This window comes from Eschrichtius robustus, chromosome 12, assembly GCF_028021215.1.
Source record: "Eschrichtius robustus isolate mEscRob2 chromosome 12, mEscRob2.pri, whole genome shotgun sequence".
NCBI lineage: Eukaryota > Metazoa > Chordata > Mammalia > Artiodactyla > Eschrichtiidae > Eschrichtius > Eschrichtius robustus.
This window is the reverse complement of record NC_090835.1, coordinates 40,409,861-40,436,004: the sequence shown is the minus strand read 5'-3', so window position 1 is coordinate 40,436,004 and position 26,144 is coordinate 40,409,861. Positions and strand designations below refer to the sequence as shown.

Here is a 26,144-nt window from a genome sequence, read left to right as displayed (position 1 = left end):
GAGAAGTGGGTACATTTTGCCAGCACATTCTGGAGAAGGAACGTGCAACTCTGGTTATCTCCCCTCCACACTGGTGCCGCAGCACAGCCTAGAGAGGCTCTCCTGGGAGCAACATTCAGAACAGCCTGCGGCCAACAGTGTTATTTTTAAACAGCATGTTTGACAGAGGCTCACTCCCACATCTTCATTCAGTGTTACTGACCTAGATTTCCTTCTTAAAACTCAAGCAAAAGCAGGAAAACTCCCTTGCACGAACAACAGCCTTCAGAATAAACGTGGTGGTTTTTCTTTTAGCATAATTGCAATCTACTCAGAGAGTCTATTTCAGTAAAAGAATGAAAAATGAAATTCAAAACAAGAAGCAATTTACTTAATGCAGTGGAAACAACCCTAGATACCTTGGTTCTCCTATAAACGTAGAATGGGTAAAAATAGTGGCCAGTTTCTATTTCTGTGAAATTAGAAGCATTTAACAGAAGGGGCAAATGGCTAAATATTTAAAAAGTATCAATTAATCAAGTAGTAGTATCTGTATATATATCAAAGCCAGAATAATTCTATCAGGTAACACCCATTCCAAGTCTAAGACAGACCAAGAGATCTTAATATTTAAGAGAATATAAAAAGTTCATTGATATGGTTTCAGATTCTACATTGCAAATAACCTTTAAGAAACTACCACTTGTCCAGTTTTGATGTCAAATCAAAGAATATCCACAGTTATCGGAAAAAAAAAAACTATCAAAATACCCTTTCTCTTAGCTTACATATATATGTGAAATGGATTTTCTTCATATACTTCAACTCAAACAACATATTGTGACAGACTGAATGCAGCTGTCTTCTATTAAACCAGACAGTTCACCAGAACTAAACTTCTTAAAAGAAGTATACTTACTAAACTTTTTAAAAGAAGTATACTTATTAATCTTACTAAACTTACTAAACTTTTACTTACTAACTTTAAGTTAGTAAGTTTTTACTAAACTTTTTTTTAAAGAAGTATACTTATTAAAAACATTGGGAGGGGAGAATGTTAACATTAACGTATAATGAATTTATTGTGATTTTAACGAATACTTTTTTAAGTCTCTCAGTTGTAATATCTAATTTGAAAAATATTGATAGATATAACCCATATAAACAAAAGCTCTTTGGGGTCCTTAAAAATTCTGTAAATAGCTTTACTGAGGTACAATTAACATACAACAAGCTCCACATATTTAAACTGTATACTTTGATTAGTCTTGACTACGTATGCCATCACCACAAGAGAGAGAACCTATTCATCACCCTCAAAAGTTTCCCAATTTTTAAGAGTGAAAAGTGGTCTTGATACCAAAAAGTTTGAGAGCTGATACCTTACGAGTATTTAGAGACATTCTCCCCCTGGAGAATTCTGCTATTTACCTGGAGAGTCAAGTAAAAAGATAAAGAAGCAAAAAAGAGCATAGATTGGGGCAGTAGACTAAGGTTCTAGTCCAGCTCTTTGGCGAGACCTTAGTTATTAACTCATTTAATTCCTTCAAACCTCAATGTTCTCACCCATATCATCAAAACATTGTACCAATATCTGGTATCTAAGCTCCTTTCCACTTATAAAAGTCTATTATATTAGTCCACACCTCTCCATACTACACTGTAGGCTTATGTATTACCACTATCATTCTTCTAGCCCCCTCCCCCAACACCTCCCCCCTCTCTCCCCCCGGAGTCAAGAAGTCGAAGAAAAAGTTCAGGCTTCACTATGTTTTTGTGATAGAAATTAAGCCATCTGAGAAATGAGAAAATAATACAATATCTCACTAAGGGCTAAACTGTACGATGAAGATGTTTAAAGTACACACGTAAAGAGAAGTAAGAAAATTAATGCTGGCAAGAGGGCTTCACAGATAAGACAGGAGGCAATCTTTGAATATGCTATTTTCAATTACTGTTGACACTATAACACATGTGAGAATGTCTTAGATTATTATTACAAATATAAAACAAAATTGGCCAGGGAAATAATGTGTATATCCATACATACACTGATTGTAGAAAGACAAAGCAGTCGTGGCAAAATGCTATTGATTGGTGAATCTGGAAAAACATACAAAAGTTCTTTGTTTTATTTGTTCTTTTCTTTCATTTGTCTGTATATTTGCAATTATTTCAAAATAAAAATTTAAGTACTTCTATTTTCTAAAAATAGAAAAAAAAGTGACAGAAGAAAGCTAACTCCTTTCTCAGATTTTCCACCAACTCTACTTTCTTTAATAAAATAGATTTAAATGCTCATATCCAACTATATTAGGATGTCTTTCTCCTCTGTACTAAACAGGTAAAAAGCCCACCAACCTTCCTGATTTGAATAATATTTGACCATCCCTAAAATGGCCGGAGACTTTTTTTAAAGACTTCCAGAGCTCTAACAATATTTGAAAACAATGAAGCATTGACGTTCTCAAGCAGGAAAGAGATGATGACTTTGAGTTAACAGTTTCTTTTCGGTTTGCTGTAAAACAAACCAGCATGCTTGTCTTGGAAATGTCATTAAAAAAAAAGTCACACAGTATGCTCGTTTTGCTTAAACCGGAAATCCTGCAGGATGCTCCCCAGAGTGGGCTCAGGTGAAGGATACCACCATGAGGCCACAATACACCTTAAGTTAGCAATAGTTTAGCTATAAACACTACATTGTTTTCAGCTGTTCCTTTTACCTCCCATGACACTCGACTATCATACTGAATGTACACTGTTCCTATAAAAACATGTATCTCTACACAACTTCCTTTCTTGTTCTCCAAAGAGGTTGTTACATATACTCTCTTCTCCAGCATTTTCCATCCCAACATATAAACTCTTACTTTATAGAAAATAATATTCTTCCACTGCCCTGTCCTCTATTGCAAACTTACCTACATGAGTCCACCATTACTCCTTTCCTTCCTATTTATGAGGGAGGTATAATCTTCCACCTTTTTTTTAATTAAAAAAAAAAAACCTGCCCAACCAGAGAATATAAGAAATGCATTCTTATATTCTCCTTTCCAAGGACAGCATTTATGCAAGTACACCTTTCATACTGTCCCTTGCCATTCAGTCCTCCAGCCTCCTGGACTTGCTTTTTAATCTCTACTCTCCTCCTCTGGTTATAAGCACAATTAAATCTCAAGCATCTTTAAAACATAAAATCCAAACTGTATTAAAGAAAAAAAATCCCCTATAGAAGAATCTATGGATTAAAAGAAATTTAGATTCTAATTCTAACAAACCAGTCATTAAAAAACAAACAAATGAGATAACTGGGCGAAATACTGGTGAACTGAATACTGACTGGACATCTGATGTTATGAATTGGGGTGTGTGTGTGAATGGGTAATTATGTTTTAAAAAGGAATCGATTTTTAGAGATACAGACAGGTATAAAGATAGGATAATATGATGCCTGGAATTTGCTTCCAAAAAACATCTAGGGTTGGGTGGAGGGACAGATTGTCCATCTGTTTGAAAAGCTGAACAACCAACTAAAGAGTCTCTGCCTCTAGTCTGACGCTCCTCTTCTTAGCATAAAACATGTTCATATTAGTCCCTGGTTTAAAACCCTTTAATGTTTCCCCATAACCTAGAGATTACAGAGCAAATTTATCACATAAGATCCTATATAAGCCAGTCTTAATGTTTCAGTGTCGTTCCCAGCTAACCATACTATTCCTTACCCACATCCCTCTACTCTTTCACATGAGCTGCTCTATCCATCTAGAATACTTTACTTTGCTCCCCCATACTGTCTGCCTGCCCTAAGCTTACTCATCCTCCCAGGGTCACTCTCTAGGAAACATCTGCGTGTACCACTCCTCTTAAATACAGGGACTTCTTTCCTCAGTGTTTGCATGGCAGCCTGTGCTTACACTAAACACGTGATACAAGACATTGCTCAATGGCTCTGTGGCTGGCCAACTGAGAGCAAGGAGTGTGTCTTCCCATTCAGTATTCCCAGCCCCATATGCTGTGCCTGACACCTAGATGGTGCCCAATAAATGGTTGTTGAATGAACAAATGACTGCAATTTGGAGGGGAAAAAAGTAATCTGGACATAAAAATACCGATAACTCTGGTGGGCTTTTCTTAAGAGATACAACCTGCAAATTAAGATTCTACTTTTTGTAATACCTTTGTTCCATTTAATTTTATTCACATTATATTTTTTGCTGAATACTAAAATATAATCAGTATATAATTTACTTTTTCTAAATGTTCAGGGCTATTAAACAATAGAAATTTATGTTTAAATCAGCCTATTCAAAGACTTAAGTCTGCCTGGTCAGAGCAGATTAATACACTTGAGAGTAAAAACAGTACAATTAATTATGTCAGGGCAACAGACATCATAAACCATGACTGTTGTGTACCTGTGACATGACAGACAGCTACCCTAAGTAGAGAGAGATAAAAACTAGGCTCTTTCTTCAGACAAAATAGGAATTAAAATATTCCCTCAAAATAGCAGTAACTCATAATAAGCCCCATTTCTATTTTCACATTCTGCTAAACAGGGTATATAAATGGAAGTATTTAAATTATTTTGGTTTAAAGCCAGAAAACATTTTACAAGTAGCCATAATCAAAATTCAACTGTGGTAGAAATCACATGTGAACATTAAACTGCATTCATGTCCACAGCCCATATTTCACTGACTTCTACTCATTCTGCCAATTTGTTCCAGACAACTATGGATACTCGACATTCCAGCTCTAAACTGAGAATGAAAAAACACTTTCCCAAGTAGGGCAAATTATTCATGGATATTTAACATTCTCATTATAGAATATGATCTGGAACACTACAACACACACGAATCCAGAAGGAAATTAATGTCCAAACAATTTACTCTCTTACTGTTTCTGGTTCCCTCAGATTCAAAAAGATTTCTTCATACTCTGATAACAAGTCTGTCAGCAGTGTGGGGTCTTGGAAGGGTTTGGTTTCCCACGACTTTTGTACCCCTTCCTCTTCCGGACATAGAGCTAACATGTAGTGAGATCTTCTATCCGGGGCAGCACAGAGAGGCAGCCAGTTAGGTGCAGGGTGAGGTTTCAATCCCCCTCCCCTCCACACACAACCGGAGGCACGTTTCTTTCCTACTCTGCCTAACTACCATACAACGACAACATACAACGACAACAACGAGGGAGGCAAGGCCAAATAATCTGCCAGAATCCTCCTAGACCCAACACACCTCTGTTTCTTTGGTTAACTAATGCCTGATAAAAGGATTATGACTGCAGGCACTTGATGCGGTAGCTTCCTCTCTGCTCTGAAAAAAATGCAACGAAAACTCACTTTTGTGCCCTCAAGTCGTAACCGTGGCCCATTCTTCTAAAGAAGGGTGTGTTAACAGTGCATGCAAACACACACCAAATCTTCAGAAGAGGGGTCCATCAGTGCCCTAGCAGGTGATCAATTTTCTTTAAGCCAAATGAAGGTATCCTTTAACTCAGCCATTCAGAATTTCACATTTAACAATTTCAATTGGTGGACCAGGTCAAATTACAATTTTTCTTTAAGTTGAATGAATCAAACATAACAAAGGTACCAACAATTTAATGTTATCTTGAGCTGTACTCGTTTATTCCTTCAACAACCATTTAAGTATCCATACTATGTTCCAGGTTCCAGGGATAAAGCAATGAATAAAATGTGCCTGGTTCCAATGTGTTTTCTTCTCTTTTTGTTCCCGTGGTGCTCTGCTGCTGTGTGGGACACCGAATGGTGCTCACCCCCACGAGTTTCAGTGTCACCCCACAGGTGACTTCGCGTTAGTTCAGCTGTCACCCCGGCCAACTCCTAGTGAGTTTCCTAGAGAGTTTTGTTGGTACCCCAGCAAGTGGTAGTCCTCAGCCTGTGGCATCTCAGGAACTTCTCCACACTCCAGTGGACTTCAAAGATATCTGAATCTCAGCCTTGGGTGGGCTCTCTTTTACATATATCCCTTTCTTATATACCCTGCCTCAGTTCCCATATCTGCTATTCCTCTATTCTTCAGAGTTCTCTTTACCCTTTAGTGGGTAATCTCTATGTGTTAGTAATTCTTCATATTAACTTTCCCTTGTTCAAATTACTATGTTTCTGTTTCCTGACTGGACCTAACACAGAATTGGTACCAAAAGCAGGGTAATTCCAGAAGACAGACTTACAAACAAGGGATGTGGGAACTGATTTTTGTCACACCTTTGGGTTTAAGTGCAATGCCAACAAGCACATTACCAATGGGAAATAGGATGCTAGTAATCCATGGCACACAGTGGCAATACAATTAGTTGAGCTATCAGCTGTGATTGTGTTGAAGTATAAACTAAAGCAAGTACCTGGGGAGCCCAAGCAGCTGTTGTACTTGAATGTTATGGTGGCAACGATGACTACAATAACTGTAGTATGGATAGATCCTACTGAACACACCGAGTGCTCACAGAAAGAAAATGACAAACTCAGGTCTCTCAAGCCCTGAGAGTTAGCCTGAAAACCAGAAAGTGTATATCACAGCCCCAAAGAATCTCTTATTTCCTGTAGCCACAGGTCTAAAATTGTTTACAATAAATTTTTTTTCATCACAAAATTTGTTGAACTCACAGTCTCACCATGTTTCTCATGTGAAGTTAGGACACTGACTGGAAAAGAATGGAATAATGACACTTGGAATGGAGACAACTAGTTATAGATAGATGAAATTTATAATCTTGATGCCCCAAGTCACTCTGGGCCACACCAGAGAAGGAGCTGGCCCTTTGGTGCCTGAGATACCAGCCTTCCTGATTAAAATCCCTGAGAAAACTTCACCCGGGGCAGATGCTTTGAAAGAGGATGCTTATTTCCCTCGTCGCCCACCACAACCACCCTCTGTTGCCGGAGACCCATAACCAGGTCAAATCTCAGCATGCTCTAGGGCAGGGTTTGGTAAGCTACAGTCCATGGGCCAAATCCACCCAGCCACCTGTTTTCGTACAGCTCACAACCCAAGACTTTCGACTAGTTTTAGGTTCACAGCAAAACTGAACAGAGGGTACACAGATTTCCCAAATACCCCCTGTACCACCATCCACCCCCCTGCATCAACATCCACACCACTGTGGTACACTTTGTTACAATCAATGAACCTACACTAACACATAGGGTTATTACATTTTTTAATGGTTTAAAAAAATTAAAAGAGGATAGGGTTATTACATTTTTTAATGGTTTAAAAAATTAAAAGAGGAAAGAAAATTTGTGAAATTCACATTTCAGTGTCCACAAACAAATGGACACAGACGCACTCGTTTGCTTACGTACTGTCTAGGGCTGCTTTGTTGCTACAGCAGCAGAGTTGAGTATTTGTGACAGAGACCAAATGCCAACCCAGGTCTAGGGGAACAGGTACACACTATGATCCTGAAGGAAATAGCTTGCACAGCAAAAAAAGACTCTGGTAATAATATATTGGCAGAAACCTGGGGAACATGTGTAGACATAGATTCTAATGACATTTGACCAAGGAGGGTAGAATATAATTCTATATTGGGCCTACTTTATTGATACAGGTTCACCTACTAGATATTCCAACTTTAATTAACTTATGCAGCTAGAAGTGGCTCTAACAGCTCACTCAGTTGGCTGACTAAAATTTGGACTCAACAGTGACCTACGTTTAATGAGAGAGAGATGCCAAAGTTTCCACGGCAGGGAATCCAAAGGCTTAGGAAGACGGAAATGTTCAATAGATTTTTCATCTGTGATCTAAGTTGCACAAGAATTCCCAGAAGGCATTGAGAAATACATTAGTCAGGGGGAGCACCTGCATCCTTGAAAAGCTCTGTGGTTGTTCTCCTGTGTAGTATGTAGCTGTTCCCCTAGACCTGGGTTGGCAAACTTTATCTGTAAAGGGCCAGATGTAAATATTTATGCTTTGCAGTCCATACAGGCTCTGTCACAACCCCCAGGTATGACCATGGGGGATGTCATCACTGAAGTGGATTCTCTGATTCCAATAGGGATCATGGGATCCTAGAATAGCAGAGGCCAAGTGGCAGCACTTACTTGCCAAAGACAAGGTGGGTACATCTGCCATAAAAGGCAGCAGGGCTGTATTAGCAGGCAGAATGCCTTGGCCCACCAGGAGCTTTAGTGGTAGTTAATTGATTTCAGTGTTCCATAGGGAGCTTGCTAGAAAGTTTTTTCCTGTTGTATATAGATCGATCTGTATAATAGGAAAAAACTTTACCCCTGGTAGTAAAAACTGTTCTTGATAAGTCAGGATCAAGATCTCTCATCCAGTTTCCAGACCCAAGTCAATTCACAAACCCAGGACCCCTTACGGAAGGATCCTGCATTGTTCCCACAAGTACATACTGTGAATCCTACCTCTACGCTTCCCCAAAGGCCACTTACAAGAGTGACTATTGATTAGAGAAAAGGAAATACCCAGACCTTTTAGGGATAACTAATTCCTGAGGTTCCAAAGTGCCACTGTGGCCGACCAGTCAAAGTGAGGGCTTGTGGTAGTCAGGTAACAGATGGAGTGCTTAACTCAAGTCCAACTCACAGTGGACCCAATTGTTCCATGGACCCATTTTGCGGTTATTTCCTTAGTTCCTAGATGAATAATTGAGAACAGACATAATTGACAAGGGTCTTTAAAATAGGGAGAGCTGAGTGGGAATCACCTAGAACATCCCCTCCCTACTAAGATATTAAACCAGAAGCAATACTCCGTACCTAGGAGATTTAAAGAGATTAATGCCACTACCACAGACCTGAAAGAAACAAAGGTGGGTGATATCTACCACATTCCCATTTAACTCATCAGTTTGGCCAGTGCAGAGGTTGGATGGATCTTGGAGAATGACTATGGATAATCCTAAACTTAATTAGATTTTTCCATCTGGCAGCTGATACACCAGCATCTTTACTGGAGTAAATTAACATGGTCCTGGCACTTGGCATACTGCTACTGACCCAGCTAGTGTCTTTTTTTTTTTTTTTCTATACTCATTTGCAAGGACCACCAGAAGCACTTTGCTTTTACCTGCCCTTTATATGCCTCTGAGTCTTGCCTCGGGCCTACATCAGTTCTCCTATAATATAGCCCACAGTGATGCTGAACAAAAAATATCACACAGGCCCACTATATATTGTTGGCATTATGCTAATTGGGTCTGATTAGTAGGACATAGCAAATATATGATCCAGTAGGTCCAATGATAGTTGAAGTGTCCATGGCAAATAGGGATGCTGAATGGGGCCTCTAGCAATCAAAAATAACAGAATTAGAGAGCCCAAACCTCTACATTTTGGGAGAAAATCTATACTCTATTCTGCAGACAACTATTCACCTTTAAAAAAAAAATAGCTTCACGCTTGCTATTGGGCCTTGCTAGAGACTAAATGCCTAACCATGGGGCATAATGTGATCACACAACCATGAGCTACTCATCATGAACTAGATGTTGTCTAACTCACGCAACCATAATGGTGGGCATGTGCAATACCAACCCATCATCAGGAGCAAACATGTAAGAGACCAAATTCAAGCAGGTCCAAAGATATGAGTAAGTTACCTAAGCAGGTGGCTCAGACTCCCTCAACTCTGACTCCTGTTGCAAAGCCCCCCCTCCCTTAACCCAAGCCAAGAGCCTCCTAAGAGTTCCATACGACCAGCTGAATGGGGAAGTCTGGTTTACATATGGATCTGCACAATATGCTGGTACAGATGCAGCACTACAGCCCCACTTAAAGGTAACCCTGAAGGACAGTGTTGACAGAAAATCCTCCAAGCAGGTGGAACTTTGAGCAGCACATCTGGTTGCCCCTCTGCCTGCAGTGAGAGATGGTCAGAGCACAGATTTACATTGTTTATACTAACATATTTGTGCCCCATGTGACTAATCATTAAAGAGCACTCATTGTAAAGGAAGCCCTTAATAAGCAGGTTGACAAAATGACATGCTCTATGGATATCAGTCAGCCTCTTGCCCCAGCCACCAGAGTGCTTCCTCAATGGCAGGGAGAGAGGCTATGTATTGGATCAACAACATGGACTTCCCCTAAACAAGGCTGATCTGGCTAAAGTCACTGCCAGGTGTGTCTAATCTGCCAATAGAACAGACCCAAACTCAGCCTCCTATAGGGTACCATTCCCAGAGAGACCAGCTAGTTGATTACACTAAACTTACATCATGGGGGGACTGTGGGAGCAGTTAGGGAGGGGCAGAGATTTGTCCTCAGTGGACTAGACATGTATTCTGGATATAGATTTGCCTTCTCTGCCTACCTTGCTTCTGCCAGTGCTCATAAAATGCCTGATCCACCATCATAACATTCCACACAGCACTGCTTCCAATCAATAAAGTCATTTCACAGCAAAGTGAAAAAAAAAAAAAGGGCTCAAGCCCATGGAATTAACTGGTATTGTCACACCCCATCACCCAGGATGGCTGGCTTAATTAAAAGATGGAATAATCACCTACTGAAGACTCAGTTACAGTTTCAGCTGGGAGAAAACACCCTAAAAGAATGGGGTAATGCTTTGCATCAGAGACTCTTATAGGGTGCTGTCTCCCCAACAGCCATAATATGTGAGTCTGGGAATCAAGAGGAATCAGTACTATATCCAATAACCCACTCATCAAATTTTCACTTCAACTCCTGACAACTTTGAGTTCTGCTAGTTTGAAGGTCTTAGTCCCCAAGGAGGAAATATACCTACCAGCATATACAACGGTTCAACCAAATTAGAAAATGAGACTCCTACATGGCCATTTGGGACTCCTTATTCCACTGAACCAACAGGCAGAAGAAAGAGGGTTACTTTACTGGCTGGGATGATTGAGCCTCATTATCAAGGGAAAACTGGGTTGCTGCAACACAATAAAAAGCAAGGAGGACTATATCTGGAACCCAAGGGATTCTCTGAGGTACCTCTTAATACTTCCATGCCAATAATAAAGGTTCATGGAAATCTAGGGCAACTAAAAAAAGGGCCAGACTACTGAAGAAATGAAAATTTGAAATTCTGGATCATTTCACCAGGTAAAGAATTTCTACCAGCTGAGGTTCTGGTTGAGGGCAAGGGAAACATAAAATGGGTAGCTGAAGAAAGAACTCACAGATATCAATTCTGGTCTTGTGACTAATTACAGAAATGAGAACTCTGATGGCTTTGTATATTTTCTCTTTGTTATATTCTGTTTATCTGTACATTCTAACCATTTTCTTTTCCTCCTTCTTCCCATTATTATAAGTTGTCAAAGGTTAACTTTACAAGCAGTCTCTTGACAAAAGAATATTCAGTGGAACTGTGATTTGAGGAGTGATTAATATATCCAGCAATGAATACCATGACTACAGGTACTGAGCATCTCATTTTGGGGAAAGGATGAAAGCTGCTTCATCATATGAGAGACAGCTATATCTTGTTAGATGTAAACAAAAGAGTTGTTCTGTTGATATGTGAAAGCTCAAATATATGTAGACAAGTACATAGGGATGCTAAGTAGTCAAAGGGGTAGATTGTGTCAGTTATCAATTTATTGCTTCTCAGCTCCAAATCGCCCCTTCACTGCCCTGCTTGTGATAATGGAGCTGGACCCTGTAAACGTTTCTCCTTTGCCAGTTGGCATGATACTAAGGTTACTAGAGGGTGATGGAGGCAGGGGCTTCTCTTCCTGCTTCCAGGGTGCTTTTCCATCTTCTTGCTCCTGTGGTGCTCCGCTGGTATGCAGAACACCCAATGGTACTCATCCCAACATGTTTTAGTGGGCACTCCTGTGAGCATCTTCTCAGGCAAGTTCTGCCAGTGCCCCAAGCTGGCTTCCTGGTAATTCAGCAGCACCTCCATGTACAGTTTCCTGTTTGCCAACCTTGGTCTACATCTCCTGAGCAAACATCCAGTGAAGATATCCAAGATAAGAAACTGGCTTTGGAGGAGGAGGGTATTCTTCCAAATTTTTCTTTCCTTTGTACTCTGTCTCAGTCCTGGGGTAGTAACTGCTCCCCTATATCTGCCATTCTTATATTCTTTAGAGTTCTCTCTACCCCTCAGTAGTTAATTCCCTGTTCAAACTACTGTGTGGTTTCTGTCTCCTGACTAGGCCCTGATTGATACAGATACTGAGAATAAATCAGTGAGATGGCTAAAAGAGTAAAAAGTTCTCATCACAAAGAAAAAAAAACCTCTGTAACTAAGTGTGGTGATGGATATTAACTAGACTTTTTGTGGTGATCATTTCACAACATGTACAAATACCAAATCATTATGTTGTACACCTGAAACTAATAGTGTTTTATGTCAATTATACCTCAATAAAAAAATAAATAAATAACCAACCCGTGAGATGGCTTAAATCCATATTATAGGAAAAAATGGGGAAAAGAATGAGCGACATTTAACGCAAAGAAAATAAATCATAAGGCACGTGCTAAGCTCTAGTTAAAAGGCTATCATGTGCACGAGAGAACACACTGCAACTTTGCTGCTCACGACCAACAACTACAGCAGCTGCAACAGCAGACTAGCTCTTTATTTTACACGGAAAAGCAAAGACCAGAAATATTAACTTTTACTAACCAGAGAGCAGAACTCTTCAGTGAAGATCTCTAAGAAGTCTAATGTCAATACTTAAATTTGTAATTTACACATCTTTGCATCTTCTCAGCTCATTTCAAACTGCTGTAATCCCCATTGGAGGATCAGCTGTCCCAGGTTTTTGCAGTAACAAAGTCCTAAGTTAATTTTCTCACAAGAAACAAAACAAAGGCTCTTCCTTCAGTTTGCCTGGAGTCTTTTTAAAGTTTCGCCTTCAATTCTGTCCTCTAGAAATAGAGAATCTCCAAAGACAAAGGACACCAAATGCGCTCTAGTTACATCCAATTAAAATACTGTTATACACTCATTTAAATAGGAAAAGGGGCTGATGGCCAAACAAAGAATGATTTACTGGCAGAACTATTTACTAGGATGAATCTGTAAGAACTTTCTATGTGGACATTAATCATTATCCCAATATCATTTTACATTTATTAACCCCTTCAACCAGGTTACAAAGCACTGAAAATATTTTCTGTCCCTTAACACAAACAATTCTTTTATTACTAGTTCTCCTTTTATAGAGGAAGAACTTCGGGCTTAAAGAGGGCAAATAACTTGCCTAAGATACCAAAGCTAGCAGGTGGTAGATCTAGGCCTGCTCCTTACACAGCTTTCTCAAATTTAAACAAACCACTAAGGGGATTTATTTCCAGAAAGACATGTACCAATAACCTGTCAAAAATTACTGCAATTATATCTGACCTTGCTCTTAACATTCTTTGCCTACATGAGGCCTGAAACAAACAGAAAGAACCACCTACTCAGAGAAAAATGCTGGTGAAGAGAAAGAAAACATAATCAAACTGCTTATGCAACTTCACAATATACAAAAATTTAAGTTAGATAATCTGTTTATACACAAGATAGCAAGGTGGCCCACTCCTCTTCAACGTTAAACAAAACAGCTGTTATGGTCTAGGACAGAAGTTTGTAATTTTCTCAATAGCACAGAAAGATCATAGCGCAAGTCTTTATTTAAAAAGTTTTTGTTTTGTTTTTTTACCTCAGTGACAATGTTATAGCCATGAAAATGTATTAGGTAAAGAGGGAGATGAAAAACCATAATAGACTTAACATTGTCAGGGATACGAGAGTAACATCAGAGCAAATGGGCTAAATGGCACATGCTCAGGCTTTGCCACGGGAGAGGGGAAAGGATATGTCTGTTCCAAGGATGAATGTAAAATTCCCTGCCACGTTTCTTAAATGCTACAGAAACACAGCAAGGGATCTATGGGCCAAAGTCTTGATATGCTTTAGAATGACCCAGAAATCCCCTCCTTCACTGCTAGAGGGGCTCTGCCGTGGCTCCTCCCCCAGAGCTCCCCTCTCTGCTCCCATCAGTGCCTCCTCCCAGCCTTTCATCTACCTAACTTCCATCTTAGCAGACATAACACTGCCGTTTAGAACAGACTCCTTCCTTAGAACCCCATTTCTTTCCTCCACCCTTTTTTTTTTTTTAAACACATTCAACAAGATTATTCATTCAATAGCTACTGTGCATCTACTCTATGCCAGACACTGGTCTAGGTGCTGGGCCACAGCAGTGACCAAAACAAAAGCCCCACCTTCTCATAACATTTATCTTCTAGTGGGGAAAGTCAGACAATAAACAAGATAAATAACGTGTACAAATAATAAAGCGACAGGTGCCATGGAGAAAAATTAAAGCAGAGAAGTAGGAGAGAAAATTGGAAGGGGTACAATTTTATGTAAGATAGAAAAGACCTCACTGAGAAGGTGGAGAGCGAACTACGAATATATATGAGGGAATAGTATTCCAGACAGAGAAAACAGCTAGTGCTCAGAGCCCAAGGCAGAGGCCCACCTGGCTTGTCCAGGAACAGTGGTGAGAACACCAGTGAAGCAAAGTTAGCAAAGGGGAAAATCAGGAGATGTGGTCAGAGAGGTGACAGGGGTATCATATGGCCTTATGGTATCTGGTAAGGACTTTGGCTTTTAGTCTGAAATAGGAAACTACTGGAAGACTCTGAGCAAAAGAATAACATGATCTATGTGCAGGACCACTCTGGATACTTTTGAGAATATACTATAAGGAGCAAATGAATGCAAGGAGGGAGACTAATTTGGGAAGTTACTGCAATAGTCACAGTGAGAGCTGGTGGCTCAAATCAGAGAGAGAGCAGGGGGTTGGTGAGGAGTGGTCAGGTTCCAGATCTATTTTTCTGACAAAATAGATGTGGGATGCAAGAGAAAGAAAGGATAGGGGAAGGCAAACATTTAGCCTGAGCAACTAGAAGAACATTCTATTTCTATTTAATGAGCTGGAGAAGGTTTTAGTTTTTTTGGTTGTTTTAGTTGCAGGGGTGGGATCAGAAGTACAGTTTAGGACACCTCAAATTTGAGATGTCAACTCTACATCTAAATGGAGATTTCAAGCTCTAATTTCAAATTTTCTTAGTTCTCATCCAACCTCCTCATGGAATTTAGCTAATATTACATATGTTCTTACAAAATGTTCCTTTAAACTCTGGTTAGCATTTAAATAATGTTTATAAATTTGTGCATTTCTCTCTGCAACTGGAAAAATTAGAACAAACCCACAAGGCAGCTAACATACAAAGCAACACTTTAATTCTAAAGAGGTCTGTACGTACACGATGGTTAATTTGAAAGTCACCTTTTTTTTATTTTAAATGAGCTAGCTTTATTTATTTATGTTTACCATTTTAAACGTGCAGTTCAGTGGCATTAGGTACATTCACACTGTTAGGCAAACATCACGGCCATCCATCTCCAGAACTTTTTTTCATCTTGCAAAACTGAAACTCTGTACCCATTGAAAAATAACTTCCCATTCCCCCCACTCCCAATTCCTGTCAACCACCATTCTACTTTCTGTCTCTATGAATTTGATTACTTATATGCAGTACCTCATATAAATGGAATCATATAAGTAGCATCAGCATTTGTCCTTTTGCGACTGGCTTATTTCACTTAGCATAATGTCTTCAAGGCTCATCCAGGTTGGAGCACATGTTGGAATTTCCTTCCTTTTTAAGGCTGAATAACACTCCATTGTATGTATATATAACTTAGGTTGCTTCCACCTTTTGACTATTGTGAATAATGCTGCTATAAACAAGGTTGTACAAAGTCCCTGCTTTCATTTGGGTACATATCCAAAAGTGGGACTGCTGGATTACACAGTAATTCTATTTTTAATTTTTTGAGGACCTCCCATACTGTTTCCTATAATGGTTGCACCATTTTACATTCCTACCAGCAGTGCGCAAGAGTTCCAATTTTTCCACATCCTCACCAATACTTGTTATTTTCTGTTTGTTTGTTTTAAAATAATAGCCTAGATCCTAATGGGTGTGAAGTAGTATCTCATTGTGCTTTTGATTTGCCTTTTCCTAATGATTAGTGATGTTAAGCATCTTTTCATGTGCTTATTGGCTTATATATCTTCTTTGGAGAAGTATCTATTGAAGTCCCTTGCTCTTTTTTAATCAAGTTGTTTGTTTTCATGTGGCTGAAATGTAGGAGTGCTTTATATATTCTGGATATTAACCCCTTGTCAGATGCATGTTTTGCAAATATCTTTTCCCATTCCATGAGTTGCCTTTTTACTCTATTGATAGTGCCTTTTGATGCACAAAAGTTTTTAACTTTGGTGGAGTCCAGTTTATCTATTTTTACTTTTGTTGCCTGTGCTTTTGGTGTCACATCCAACAAATCATTGCCGAATCTAATTTCATGAAGATTTTGCCCTATGTTGTCTTCTAAGAGTTTTACAGTTTTAGCTCTTACATTTAGGTCCTTGATCCATTTTGAGTTAATTTTTGTATATGGTGTAAAGTAAGGATCCACCTTCATCCTAACACCAAGACTATCTTTTCCCCACTGGACGGTCTTAGCGCCTTTGTCTAAAATCATTTGACCATATATACAAGGGTTTATTTCTGGGCTCCCTGTTCTATTCCTTAGTCTATATGTCTGTCTTTATGCCAGTATCACCACTGTTTTAATTACTGTAGCATTTTGTAAATTCTGAAATCAGGAAGACTGAGAGCTCTAACTTCATCTTTTTCAAGATTGCTTTGACTATTCGGGATCCTTTGAGATTCCATATGAGTTTTAGGACAGATTTTTCTATTTCTACAAAAAAAGGTAGTTGATATTTTAAGGGAAAAAATCCTTTGAAAAAGCATTTTTTTTCTTTTCCATAATGGTTCATTATAGGATATTGAATATAGTTTCCTATGCTATACAGTAGGACCTTGTTGTTTATCCATTCTATATATAATAGTTTGCATCTGCTAATCCCAAACTCCCAATCCATCCCTTCCCCCGCCCCCCCTTGGCAACCATAGTCTGTTCTCTATGTCTGTGAGTCTGTTTCTATTTCATAGGTAAGTTCATTTGTGTCATATTTTAGATTCCACATATAAATGAGATCATATGGCATTTGTGTTTCTCTTTCTGACTTACTTCACTTACTATGATCATCTCTAGGTCCATCCATGTTGCTGCAAATGGCATGATTTCATTCTCTTTTACAGCTCAGTAATATTCCATTGTATATATGTACCACATCTTTATCCATTCATGTGTCAATGGACATTTAGGTTGTTTCCATGTCTTGGCTATTGTAAACAGTGCTGCTATAAACACAGGGGTGCATGTATCTTTTTGAATTACAGTTTTGTCTGGATACATGCCCAGGAGTGGGACTGCTGGATCATATGGCAACTCTATTTTTAGTTCTTTAAGGAGCCTCCATACTGCTTTCCATAGTGGCTGCAGCAACTTACATTCCCACCAACAGTGTAGGAAGGTTCCCTTTTCCCCCATACCCTCTCCAGCATTTGTTATTTGTTGACTTTTCAACGATGGCCATTCTGACCAATGGGAGGTGGTAACCTCACTGTAGTTTTGATTTGTGATAATTAGCAATGATGAGCATCCTGAAAAAGCACTTTGAATCTTCTACCAGTGACTGATATTTCCCTACCGTTGCTGGAAGCTCATAGTTGGAATAATCATTTGTATACATCCTCTTATCCACACCCCAGAATTTTTCACAAGGCATTAATCCTTGAACAATGTAAAAAGCATATAAAAATTAGTATTATTCAAATTTCTCCTTAAAACATTACAATGGGAGCCCTAAAATATATGAAGCAAAAACTAACGAAATTGAGAAATAGATAATTCATCAGTGATTGTTGGAGACTTCAATACACCACTTTTAATACTGGATAGAACAACTAGGAAGAATACCAACAAGAAACAGAAGAACCGAACAATATTATAAACCAAGCAGACCTACCAGACATTTATAGAACACTCCACCCAGCAACAGAAGAACACACATACACATGGAACATTCTCTAGGACAGACCATATGTTAGGCAATAAAACAAGCCTGAATATATTCAAAAGGATTGAAATTACACAAAGTATGTTCTCCAACCACCATGAAATGAAATTAGGAAATGACAACAGTAAGTAATTAGGGAAATTCATAAATATGTGGAAATTAACAACACCCTCCTAAATCACCAATAGGTCAAAGAAATCACAAAGGATATTAGAAAATACTTTGAGACGAATGAAAGTGAAAACACAACACTTAGGAAAACCAAAACTTATGAGATGCAGCTAAAGCACTGCTCGGAGGGAAATTTATACCTGTAAATACCTACAATAACAGGGAAGGAAAAAAAAAATCCCAAGTCAATAACATAACCTTCCACCTTAAAGAACTAGAAAAAGAAGAGCAAACCAAACCCAAAGCAAGCAGAAGGAAAGAAATAACACAGATTAGAGAGGAAATAAATGAAATAGAGAAATGAAATAAAAAAGAGAAAAACAGAGAAAACCAAAGTTGACTCTTTGAAAAGCTCAATGAAACTGACAAATCTTTAGCTAGACCGATCAAGAAAAAGAGAGATGACTCAAATTACTCAATTCAGGAATAAAAGAGAAGACATCAACGCCAATGTTACAGAAATAAAAAGGTTTCTAAAGGAACACCAAGAACTACAGTATGTCAACAAAATACATAACCTAATTGAAATGGACAAACATTCTAGAAAGATAGAAATTACTGAAACTGATTCATAAAGAAAACATTAGGATGGAAAATTCCAAAACTAAAATTGTGGTTGGTTACACAGTTTCTAACAATTAGGCTTGGAAATTAGTTCCACGATAGATGGAGTTGAGTCTAATTTCCCAGTATAGAACTCAAAGATCTCATATTCCATGATAAAGTACAGGCAGACAAATCTTTTGTTGAATTAACCTCTTGGTTAATTGGACACCACTTGTGCCCCCTGCCTCTCAACCTTTAAATCCCACCCAATAGGACTAAGTTCTCTTTGTCCACAGCAGTGACTAAGTTAGTAATACTTTACTGTATTGGTTTTTCATCTTTCCGTTTTCACTTTTTTCAGTCTCCCACTCTTGTTTCCTGAGATCACTTCTCAAAATAAACTACCTACATGCAAAACCCTTGCCTCAGCCTAGATTTTCTCCCAGAAAATAGTGCCTAAGAAAGGCTTTAAATAGGCCTTCAAACTTCCGTTCCTTCCGACTACCTTTCTGATGATTAGTTAGCACTTAAGAAGATCCACTGAGACATGACACTGTGGTAGAAAGAGCACAGCACTTCTTCCCAGACTGGGTACAGCCTGGAGCTCTCTTATTAACCTAAGTTCAACCTCTTCAAATGAAAAATGGATACTGTTATCCATTCAAAAGCACCTTACAAACGCTAATGTGTTATACAAATGACAGTTACCCTTATTACCAATGAGATGTATCAGGCAGAAGAATCTGTTCATGTCTAGATTCAGGTAAAAATACAAGATCAACTTATAGTAGCTGTGTGTGAATGTTAGTTCTATGAGTAAAAATCTTCTGATCTCTGATAGAGTGTGGCTCTATCTAAAATGCTTCAGTTTTTCTTAGAAAGGAGAATGTATTCGTATACTACTTACAGAATTACAAATAAAAAAAGAAAATATTCTATATCAACAAATGCCTTTTGACATAGGGTAGAGTATCATTCCACAAAGAGAAGCAAATCATATAAACGAGGTTACCGTTTAAAAGTATTTCAGAATTATGGACTCACTCAAAGCTCAGGAAGAAGCTATTTTGTTTCATTTAACACAAAACTCCAACAGAAATAGAAATCAAATGGCTCACAGTATAATTAAATGCTTTGCTTAGATGAAGGTTCTTAAGCTCAGTCCGAGCTGGTTTCAAGGGAGTCCTAAACACCCTAGAAGTAAATATAACATGTTGCGTTAATGGGTACATGTGGATTTTTCTGAGAAGTTTTATATTTTTACCAGAAAACAATAAACCAAAAAAAAAAAACTTTAATGGTATTTTACTGGTATATTTCCAAAATGCAATGCATATCTGAAAAAAGAAAGGAAAAAAAAAAACTAAAGCTTTGTTTTCAGGATTTGAGGAGGGGCAGGGGGAATGGCTGCCTTGCTGTGTCTACATCTAGGAACACAGTGTGCAGCTTTATATGTTCAGGCTTCATTTACGAGCTATAATGTCAGCATATGGGTTGGTTACAATAGCTGTTCAGAAACTCTAACATTACAGATTTTTCTGTTAAGATTTCATATTTTTGATGTCTTAAATTTTGCCTAATACAAAATCCTTTGCATTCCATCTGATGATACAAGTGACAGGGATGAAACACCTAGGATACTTTCTGTGTCATGACATTCTAACAAAGCAGTTTTACGGTTTCACTGCTGTGCTGACCTGAGGGAATGATAACACATCCCATTCAGAAGAGTTATCACAATAAAAAGCCATCGACTCTGATCACAATGGAAACCACTAGTAACACTGCCATTTGTGGAGCACTTAGAGTATTGCATCTAGCCCCAGTGTAAATAACAGCAATTTGGCTCCATGGCAGCAGAGAGGTTTATTTGTGGTTAAGTCTTGTTAAGCCTTCACTGTAATGAAAACAGCATCAAAATAAAATGGAGGATAATCCAGTTTTACGCATGACTTAGAAATAAAACTAACACTCTGTTCCTGCCCCACCAGTCCTGTGTCTTTGTCCAGAACCCTCTCTAGCCTCCCAGCCCCACCATATTACCAGGCCAACAAGGAGGAAGAATCCACCTGAAGCCGGGTTTCATCTCACTTTCATCAAAATGAATACACTAATAAAACCCAACAGTTGTTCCCATCACCAAAAGTTTAATCCTAGGGTAACTATAAGGTTAGTCAAGATTGAGAATTATTCTTTACAGTACTTAAATTATTGTGCTTCAAACCTAAGAATAGATTATTGAGCTCTCTTAATGAAAAGAAACCTAAGAACATTAAATAGAGCTTTCTTAATAAAAAGAAATGTTTGCCAAGCTAAAAAAGTTCTTTATGCCATGCAAATTACCTTAGGTATTCCGTCTTTTCAACATCTTAATTCAGTCAACATACTGCGTTTGCAAATCTATCTACTGTAAAGACACACTAACCCAGAATGGCTAGGAAATTGGGCATTCCATTGAATTCTTCCCAGATACAGCCTACTAGATTATCAAACAATAAAGTTACAAAATTAAAATGTTATTGAATGTAACACGTTTTATATATTAATTCAAAAGGCATTTTAGGAAGACTGTGAATGTGAATTTTAATTGGACTAAACAAAACATAAGTGTAGTGTTAGAAAGTATCTAACAGTAATTGATGCGCCATGGAAACTGTCTTGGAATAACTTCTTATTGCTACTCTGCCAACTGTCTTTCTCATCAGATGCTATAAAATATCAAATAGTCATTTGGGCTTCTTAACTCTTACAGATTCCAGATAAAAGGGAGTTCACTCTGATAATCCAAAGTGACAACGTAAGTGAAGGTGCCTGGCAAAAAGTAAAAAGCCCATATAATTATGGAATTACTATGAATCGGATTAGAAGCTTTGTTAGACCAAGAGCTCATGTCTCAAGGGTCTTTATTTACAAAACTCATGTTTTGGTCACATTATACTTCAATAATTAAGACCCCAACCAAAATCCAGTCCATACGGTGTTGGTGTAAGATGTTTATTAGTGTAATTTATTTAGCACAATGATCACATTAAAATGTCCCAATATACAAAACTGTTGAAATCTAAAGTCACAAAAAATACAAACTTAGGTGAGTGAATAAAGTTATAAAAATATTATTTAAAAACAAAGTTCTACATCTTCAACATTGGGCCAAAGAAGGAAAAAAACAAGAGAGAGAGAAAGAGAAAGAGAGAGATTGCATATAAGAAACAACACATTTCAATAGAGCAACCCTGACCGGTCTTGGCTGCCTCACCAGTGAGATCCTGGGCCACTGGGTGTGACCATGATGGCAATACAGCATTTCATTGCAGGACTGGCTACTTCATATGAAGCTATATGTGAAACGTTACATTTATTTCCTTCAAAATGAAACATCCAAGTGAAACAGAGCTAACAATATACACTAAATTTTAGCTGGCTGATAGTAGAAATTTTCAACAATTCCATAAATTCAAAAAGAAACATATTTGGAAAAAAACAAATTTCAAAGAGAAATAAACAAGACAAAATGGAAATTAAAATGGAATAAATCAATGTCAATAATGAAGTGTGAGTGTATGTTTCTGACCACAGCTATACCACAGGGGTCACACCCAGGCTTTTCTACCCACCTGTCACCTAGACAAGCTGCAGAGATTAGTTAGAAGTGATAGAAAGATGTCAAGCATGATTTTTTAAAGTTAGCACTAACAGCTGTGAAAAGTTCCTTGGCTAGGAAAAAAAAAGGCACAAAAAAACATATGAAACAAACTACATACCAAATGAAAAGAGCTATGTTTTATTTGATGGTGTGCTCTCCTATGGTATTTTTCATATTTTTCTCCTTTGCTAAGAGTTTTCATATTTACCAACTGCTTAGAATGTTAGCATAAGCACTTCCCTCTAAAATGTGCCTCCCTTAGTGTCTTCTCTCCAGAACCCACAGAAGGAATTCCTGGCAGACAAACAAACCCTTGTTACCACAGGAGGGAACGCTTCCTAAATTCCAGAAGTCATTGCAGGGTCTTGGTTTAAACTTTCATAATATTCTAACTTTCCCATCCCCAAAGTAGTTTTGTATCAGGGGATCTAAAACAATGTACATCTCAAATCTTCCTCAGAACATGGTGGCAAATATTTAATCTGAAATAATCAGTAGCTTAGTGATTATACAAACCTGCAAAGTCAGTAAGAGGATAGAAAATTTTAAAGAGTATCTCACATTCCAGATCTTAAACCAGAACTCCTCTACAATTTCAAAACACGGCCCATGTTTTATATTCTATTTCTAAAAATCCAATCAAAGCTTATCATTTGAAAAGTTCCACAGTATTTGTTCCAGATGGTTTCAGATTTTTTTAGCTTTTAGTTTGGGAAAATGAGGAATGAGAAAAACAAAGTCCTACTGGGACAATCCTCAGAATGTGTGAAAGTAAATCCCAAGGTTCGTGGTAAAGGACTTGACACACAGGTATTTATATGTGACCCACCAATCCCACCTCAGGCTGCACAAAGGCACCTCCATAGTTCATAGGGAGGCTAACACTGAACAGAGCTCCAGGAGTCCAGTCAGATAATCATTTCATTAGAAACCTAATAATTGGTTGTAGTTCTTCAATGTGTTGCAATTTAACTTCATTCTCAGGTTGCTACAGAAAAAGTTATTTTCTATCTGTATCAACATCCCAGTATTTAACAATACAGGATTCCATTTTCCTTAACTTCCCAATTATTATCTTGATAGTTCATGATCATGTTAAGAAATTTGGGATATGAAATTCCACACACAATAATAAGGCTGTCAATTTTTCAGAATCTAAGCCTGGAAAAATAGATCATAATTTCGTAATAGAAACAATTTCAGCCCAAGTTGCAAATAACAAAGGATGATTTCATTTTGGGAAATAATTTTCAAAGTTTAATCAGAACTACTCTAAATTAGAAAACTTTAAATTAAAATAGCTATCATTATTCAGATGTTAGTAAGGTAGAGAGAAACATAGGTAGCCTGAAAGATGAATCTACCCTTAAAGCGAGCTCACAGAGGGAGGGAGGAGGGAGAGAAGAAGGGAGGTTCACGGCAGTGCTGGTGGCCTCGATCCCTTTATGAAAGCACACCTTCTCATTTGCTGCTACATTACCCTGATTCAGGTTGAAGATTTGAAAACCAAATGAAAAAGGCCAACTAAAAATGTTTAAAGAAAAGAAAAATGTGAGACTGAACTAAATAAAAAAATGAGTTTTAAAAGAGAACAAGAAATAAAAGACATTAGATGACCTTTATAAAAATACTAAAATCAAAAAGAATTCATCTGGTACTTTGTGCTCACAAAGGGAAACGAGGTTCCATCAAGCCCTGCGGAGCACAAAAGGAAGCAGGTGGTTTGCTCAGGCATCGGCAGAAATGGGCGCCGAAGAACTACCCTCAGCTTCTTCTATATCGTGTCCAGGAAGGAAAGCAAAGCTCTGCAAAATGCTGAAGGTTTTACAAGTGTAACGGTGCTTAGGAAAGATCACTGGTCTGGTGTTGCAGCAGCCCCAGTGTTGAGAGACACGCTAGGCTTCTAGGAGGAGAAAAATAGAAAGAGAGGAAGAAGTAGGAAAGGGAAGGAAAGGGTGGAAAAGCACAGATCATTAGTAAACAGCAAGTTCAACATTGCAAGATGCTCATAAACCCTTTATACACTGTCAGCAGAGCGGGTCTGCTCTTACGACTATAGATAACACCCTGAAGGAAACAGAAGTGGGAATTTTCAAAAGAGCACGGAGCTACATGCTCCAGTTAGTGATGGCCAAATTAGAATGATGTCACAACATGCTCTGAAAACATGCACTCTTGGCCCCCTCCCTACTCCTTTCCACCCCCAATGAAACATGCATATTTTCAGTAAAGCACCTGCTTTAATATAGTCAAGAGGTCAGGTTGGGAACACAACATTTCCCCAGGTGTGCAAACTATATTCTACACGATGGTGGAGAGGTGTCCAAGAGCAGAAAGACCTGCTCTCATAATGGCACTGGGCAGTTCATAAACAGCTGGGTTCTTTTTTGCAGCCAGAGAACTGAAGTCTTCAAACAGTAAGGGCCAGGCTGCATGTTCTTCCTGTTCTTTTTTCCTGCACAATTAAGCTGTGGCAGTGGGAAACAATTGCTACATAAAGTCTGAGTCTCCTCTGGTCAGACCTGACATCCTGCTGGAGAAGAAACCTACTCTAGTGTGGTAGTCGTTTCCTTCCCGGATGAAAATGGCATTCATTCTTCCAAACGGCTAACCAAATCAATCCCTTCAAGCCTTTCCTTCCCCTAGCACTGCCTCCTCATTAAAGAAAGCTGAATTTATTCATTTTTTAAAAGTTTGTGTTCAAGCTTCTTCTCCTTTCATCATGGGGATATTTCTACAAATATTTTCTTAAAACCAAAATTATATAGACCTTTGTTTTCAAAGCAGACACAGAAACAGTGAACACTACATACGAACTAAGATTACCAAAAAAAACAAAAAAATTTCAGTTCACAAAACTGGAAGATAAATAAGGTCACACTTCAGGTTGTTTCTAGCCTTTGAAGTAAAGAGTTCCTAATTAATGAGTTGCTAATAAGGATTTATTGTCACTGGGTAAAACTAACATTCACAACTAATAGAACCTAGTCATCAGTAAACCTAACATACAAAGATGTATACAACATTTCTAAAGGTCACAGAATAAAGAGTAAATCCTGGAATAACTGCTATTGCTAACAGAAGGCTTTTTGGAAGCCTTAGAAACCGAGAAATCCTATGGTGGCTCATGGAAAGGCTTCTCAAGGCTGAGGTATGCGTGCAAGAAGAGGAACACAGACATGGCTAGCACTTGCCTCCCTGCAGTAATGTGAAGCAAACGTTATGCCCAGTTAAAAGTCTTTTCAGTTGGGTCAACAGTATCAGCCTGATTGTGCACTTAAGCTAATTAAGTGCAGTTATTTTTAAAAATTCAACATGGCTCTCATATCAGCTACCTAAACAAAGATTTACATAGTATTGTACATCCCTGTGGACCCTGCTACTGCTTCAAGAATTTTGCTCACTACAAAGACACTGGGGGAACCCACAGGAGCTCAGTGTTAGCCCTGGTAATGGGCTAGGCATCAGAGACAGATTTCAAAAGTAACAGTTAAGGGAAAAATAAAGGAAAAACAGAATGAGGGCACAACAGAAAGGAAAGAACTTTTAATTTCCAGCTCACAAGTTTCCTAACATTGAGCCGTGGAAAGCAAACTGAGTGCAGTGTGCATTCAGGGATGAGACCTGCCCAAAGAAATGTAGCAGCCAAAGGACTCCATTATAACATTTCTTTGATGGTCATTCTGCATCAAAAGCATATTGTTAAGATTGATCCAGCTCCTATGTGGTACAACTACAAAAGATATTCAAGGAATATCAAATGAAATTCTCTCTTTCCATTGTTGGAAATGTTATGGGGCAGATGCCCTGGGTTTAAATACAACCACCA

At 38.3% G+C, this 26,144-nt stretch overlaps 1 protein-coding gene across 10 annotated transcripts in view; it reads right to left on the bottom strand.

Annotated features, from left to right (window-relative positions):
* Nucleotides 1-26,144, bottom strand: part of MAP4 (microtubule associated protein 4) — a 168,915-nt gene that overhangs the window by 64,598 nt on the left and 78,173 nt on the right. The gene's annotated exons all lie outside the window — the stretch shown is intronic.